Genomic DNA, 6,000 nt, shown 5'->3' on the forward strand with positions numbered 1-6,000 from the left:
GTTACAAGTGTTACAGTGGCTTGCGAAAATATTCACCCCACTTAGCATTTTTCCTATTTTGTTGCCTTGCAACCTGGAATTAAAAAAAAATTGGGGGGGGGGGGGGGGGTTTGTATCATTTGATTTACACAACATGCCTACCACTATGAAGATACCAAATATTTCTTCAGAACAGGTGTATATATACTGAGATCATGTCACAGATCATGTGACACTTAGATTGCACACAGGTGGACTTTATTTAACTAATTATGTTACTTCTGAAGGTAATTGGTTGCACCAGATCTTATTAAGGGGCTTCATAGCAAAGGGGGTGGATAGATATTCATGCAACACATAACATGTCCATGACATGAAATCCAAATAAAAATCAAATTAAATGACAGGTTGTAATGCACCAAAATAGGTAAAACACCAAGGGGGATGAATACTTTTGCAAGGCACTGCATGTTGGTGTAAGGCAGCCCCAGGCTCTGTGCTGTTTTTAGAATGTGCTCATTTGTAATATAACAAGGTGTATGGAAAGACGTGTTAACATACTGTACCTTCATAAAATGTTTTATACCAGTAATAGTATTTTTGATATACAAAGGATTATCGATATCAATAATTCAATGAATATATGTTAAAATGGCATTAAATTCAAATGATTAATTTTTCAAAATCAGTTGCGATTTTAGCATGTAAATCTTGGTGGGGCAAAAACAACAATGTCGGATGCATGCCAGCAAAGCCACTACACAACACAACACTAAACAACACGTTAATTGCACTATAACGGTGACAAATGGTGCCCACAAACTGTTAGACCCTACATAAAGCTGTCCCAATAGCAGTCGCAACACCTTACCACTGCTACACCTGGCTATCAGCGGAGCCTTGTCTGGTATCGAAACAGTGTATTTAGACTTGTTTACTGCCTGTAAAAAAAATATAGCTGATATGGCTGACTTGCTGAAACAAATGTGGTTTCTACTGACAATTAAGATGTACAAACTATGGCATAAGGGGACGACGAGCGGATAAAAGGCAATCCGTTATTTTGATTAAGAAGTTAATGAGCTCGTGACGAACTATTTGTTCGGCACTTTTGAAATGTACAGCGAAAGAATTCAGAACATGGGCCGTTCTTAAAGTGTACTCCCTGTACACCAAGTCAGAACCGTAGGATAAATAAAGGGGCTAAATAAGCAGACAATGAAAACTCTTACAATATTCTATGATTACATTTCTCTAAAATAGGTTATAGGCACCACCAAGTTAGAACAGCAGGCAAAATTAATAGGTGAAAATAGACCAAATTATTATGGTGAGGCACATGGGCTACTAACAGCTTACTAACAACATACTTTCTTAGCTACAGTATACATATCTTCTTGGCATATTACATAATTTATGCAGCAGCATAGAATACATTTTTGTTCTGTGCTCACTTGAATAGGAAGGTGGCATTGAGGTCCTTCGTCGGAAAATGTTGTCATCATACTTTGTCATCAAAGACTGGCATTCTCTGGATTTATGGTGCTTTCAAGACAACTGGGAACTCGGGGGGGAAAAAAGGTTGAATCATAATAAAGTCAGTGATCCTCAGGTTGTAGCTCAAGAAAGAGGCCCGAGTTCCCGATTTACAATTCCGAGTAGGATGAAAGTTCAAAACGTATTTTCCCAGTCGTAGCTTGTTTTTCCCGAGTTCCCAGTTGTCTTGAACTCACTAAAGTCTGATTTTGCAGTTCCGAGTAGTTCCGAGTTGTTTTTAGCGTGTCACAAATCATGCTTCATTGACAGCATGGCATATGTTGAATGTTTATAATTTTAAACTTGTAAAAGAGACCCTTAATCTTAGACAGCCACTCCACTGAATAGCAGGCTAGTGATTGCTTTGCAATGCTTGCAGTTAGCCACTGATTCCTTCCAAACCGCTCATTGTTGAATTTGCGATTTCCAACTTGTTGTGTAATGTTATCGTCCAATGGCCGATAAGCACAGATTCGTTTTATCTGTAATTTCTCATCATTATTTCTATTCTTATGACAAGGTTTAAAAAGGATTCTCCAGTTGATTGTCGACTTGAGTCATGATGATGACTGTTAGCTAAGATTAAAAAATTATGTCTAATCAAAGCTAATGTAGATATACCGTGATTTGACGTCATTTTATCTGGGTCCAATGACCTATAGCCTTCTTGGATGGGCACTTCTAATGTAACTCTGTGGCAGCACTCAAGGGGCTAGAATTTGAAAGCTCTACCCTTAGACTTGGCCGTGACGTAGTGTCCCCATGAGTGACAGAAAACTGACCCAATTCCGGCACAACGCTCCGTATTTTCTGCTGGCTTGCCCCACCACCACAGAAAGCACTGAACTAGGCTGAATCACCTACATTTTGGAGTTGCCTGACTCAAGAAAACAAAAAAGAGATGTTGTATGTTTGTATGCGGCTTTATTAACTCAAATAATCAAGTTTTTTTTGCAAACTCTCAGAGAAATCTGTATACTGCTAGGTTTTACACAGTATAATGAAACAAATAACTACAGTATTAATAAAGAAATGTACAAATGATACATTTGTGACATCAATATAAAAAACAATTGTATTCCTCAATACAGCAATATGAGATCTGTATGTAAAACATTTACATTTCACATTTTAGTCAAGAAGATGCTCTTTACCAGAGCGACTTTCCATAAGTGCATTCATCTTTAAGATAGCTAGCTGAGACACATATCACAGTCAAATATACAGGATATGAACATTCCATTCCAGCTATGTATGAACATTCCATTCCACTTTAACATGGTGTCTCTTTTTCTGAATAGCTTTTCTTTTCCAAAGGGTTGTACAGTATATATGGCAGTTTGGCTCCGTGTGTGGTGGTGCCATTTTGCATGTGTGCGCATGTGTGTGTGCCTGTGCGAGTCTGTGTGTGCGTGCACTCGTCCGTGTGTGCATGCCTGGGGAGGGGGGGGGGGGGGGGGGGATGATATGAGCAGTGCATCAGTTTTGAATAGTGACTTCTGTTCCCTCTATGTTCTCCGTCTCTGGGGAACAATAGTTTGCAATGAGTTTCAGCAGGTGGTGTTGTCTGCATAACCTGTTACTCTTTCCAGATTAGGAAAGATATCCGCAGCTCTTGCGAGGAAGAAAAGCTATCTGGGAATAAAAGTGGAAAGGATGGGGTTGAGGGGGGGTGAGGGTTTGTCAGTGCCTGTTAGTGGAGTTGACTGAGAGTAATAGCGAATGGAAGAGATATCAATCATTGTCTCCCAAGACCAAGTACATGTAGAGATCAGGGCCTGTATTTGTCATGCGCCTCAGAGTATAGTGGTGATCTAGGATCAGGTCCTCCCTGTCCATTATGATATAAAAGGTTCTGAGTCACTGAATACACTCCCAGGTCTGCTTTCCAGATAGCTAATAGCTACAGTGTGACTGGAGAGAAAGAGACATTCCACAGAGTTTTTTCATATCCTCATTTATCCTTGTTAAATCCCAGACATTACAGAGGGTTTGTGTGCATTTAAAATGTAAATGAATTCAGTGTATCGTATGTATTATATAACACAATTGAGAAATGGATCAGATAGCACATAAATTCCGCCTTCACTGATCTGTCTCGTATCTCGCAAAAGGTAATGAGATAGCTCAAAAGTACTCTGGCTACAATGGGCTGCCATAACATTTGAAAATATTACCTAGGTGACATCGCCTTATGACCCAAATTTCACCCTCAAATTGTCCAAATTAATATAAGCTAAAACAATTCATCTGTAATTGATTGTGATTTTTTGTTGTTGTTGAGGAAGTCGTAGTCGTTCAATTTTATATCTAGCTAAGAAGTTTGGTGCTTGAATGAGCAGTATTTCTGGAGTTTGACGATGAGCATGGCACCTAGCTTAGATTTGTCCATTAGCTTGCTAATGTAGCTCTAAGCTAGTCACTTTGTATGAAATTAATAGGAAGCTAACCTAGTGCACACACTCTATGCTGAACACCAACTGCTTACTCCATAAGCTAGCTAGCTAGCTAGCACACTATTTTAGTAACATTATTTTATCACAATGAATGAGTTTTGAAGAAGAGCTAGCCCTGCCTGTTGTGCCGCGAGTCATGTACACAGTCGGCCAGTAGTCTCCTCTCAGCTCAGCTGCCGCTGCGCTTAGCTGCTTATTTGACCCCTACGTTAGCAACGATCACAGAGAAACATGCTGATCTATGGACTGATTTCTGATAACAGTCCCTCTTCATTTTGGGGTAGCATGTCTACAACTTCAGGTCAATCTACTGTAAGCAAGCTGTTTATTTTTCAGTAAAGGGAGAGCTAGCTAGCTATGCTATAGGGTGTCCACCCACTCTGCCCAGAGTTGGTGAAAACGCACATTGTTGATCAAATGTCAATTCCTTATGTTATAAAATACATTTGACCAAGACAAATGTTATTAATGGTCTGAATTGTTCAGTGTGGTCTTTCTGTAACACATCATTACCATAATATGTTTTTGTAATCTAATGCATTTGATAGTAAGCACAGAGGTTTATTGACATAGCAATACAGGTTTCTCGTAACAATTTTTGAGGATTTTACATTTTGTGGTCGTCGTCTTCAAAGTTGCTTCCCCGGGTCACAAAAATCAATGTTAGCATGGCACGAGCTAAAATAAATGCAAAAGGCTTTGAAAATGAAAAGGTAATGAGATAAGCTCAGTGCTCCATTGACATTTCACAGATATACTCTAGTTTTTGTGTGAACTCTTCGAGAAATAACAGGAATTTCAAATTAATATGAAAAGCGTAGACTAAAATATGAAAATAATATGTCTCAAAATCGATATCTATCTTACCTCTATATTGTTTTATGTCTTGCGGATTCGAGAAGAAAGACCATGAATTCAATGGGAACGTGAGCCTGTCATGATTTCATGCATGTTAACATCAGAAGCCTACTCCCTAAGTTTGTTTTACTCACTGCTTTAGCACACTCTGCCAACCCAGATGTCTTAGCCATGTCTGAATCCTGGCTTAGGAAAATCACCAAAAACCATGAAATCTCCATTGCTAACTATAACGTTTTCCGCCAAGATTGAACTGCCAAAGGGGGAGGTGTTGCAATCTACTGCAAAGATAGCCTGCAGAGTTCTGTATTCTTTTCTAAGTCTGTACCCAAACAATTTGAGCTTCTACTTCTAAAAATGTACCTTTCCAGAAACAAGTCTCTCACTGTTGCCGCTTGCTATAGACCTCCCTCTGCCCCCAGCTGTGCCCTCGATACTATATGTGAACTGATTGCCCCCCATCTATCTTCTGAGCTTGTGCTACTAGGTGACCTAAACTGGGACATGCTTAACACCCCGGGCCATCCTACAAACTAAGCTTGATGCCCTCAATCTCACACAAATGATCAATGAACCTACCAGGTACAACCCCAAATCAGTAAACACGGGCACCCTCATAGATGTCATCCTAACTAATTTGCCCTCCAAATACACCTCTGCTGTTTTCAATCAAGATCTCAGCGATCACTGCCTCATTGCCTGCATCCGTAATGGGTCTGCGACCAAACGACCACCTCATCACTGTCAAACGCTCCCTGAAACACTTCTGCGAGCAGGCCTTTCTAATCGACCTGGCCGGGGTATCCTGGAATGACATTGACCTCATCCCGTCAGTAGATGATGCCTGGCTATTCTTTAAAAGTGCCTTCCTCGCCATCTTAAATAAGCATGCCCCTCTCAAAAAATGTAGAACTAGGTATAGATATAGTCCTTGGTTCACGCCAGACCTGTCTGCCCTTGACCAGCACAAAAACATCCTGTGATGTTCTGCATTAGCATCAAATAGCCCCCGTGATATGCAACTTTTCAGGGAAGTTAGGAACAAATATACACAGGCAGTTAGAAAAGCTAAGGCAAGCTTTTTCAAACAGAAATGTTTATCCTGTAGTACTAACTGCAAAGTCCATGGAGAATAAGAGCACCTCCTCCCAGCTGCCCAATGCTCTGAGGC

The sequence above is a fragment of the Oncorhynchus kisutch genome, linkage group LG26, assembly GCF_002021735.2.
Source record: "Oncorhynchus kisutch isolate 150728-3 linkage group LG26, Okis_V2, whole genome shotgun sequence".
Taxonomy (NCBI): Eukaryota; Metazoa; Chordata; class Actinopteri; order Salmoniformes; family Salmonidae; genus Oncorhynchus; species Oncorhynchus kisutch.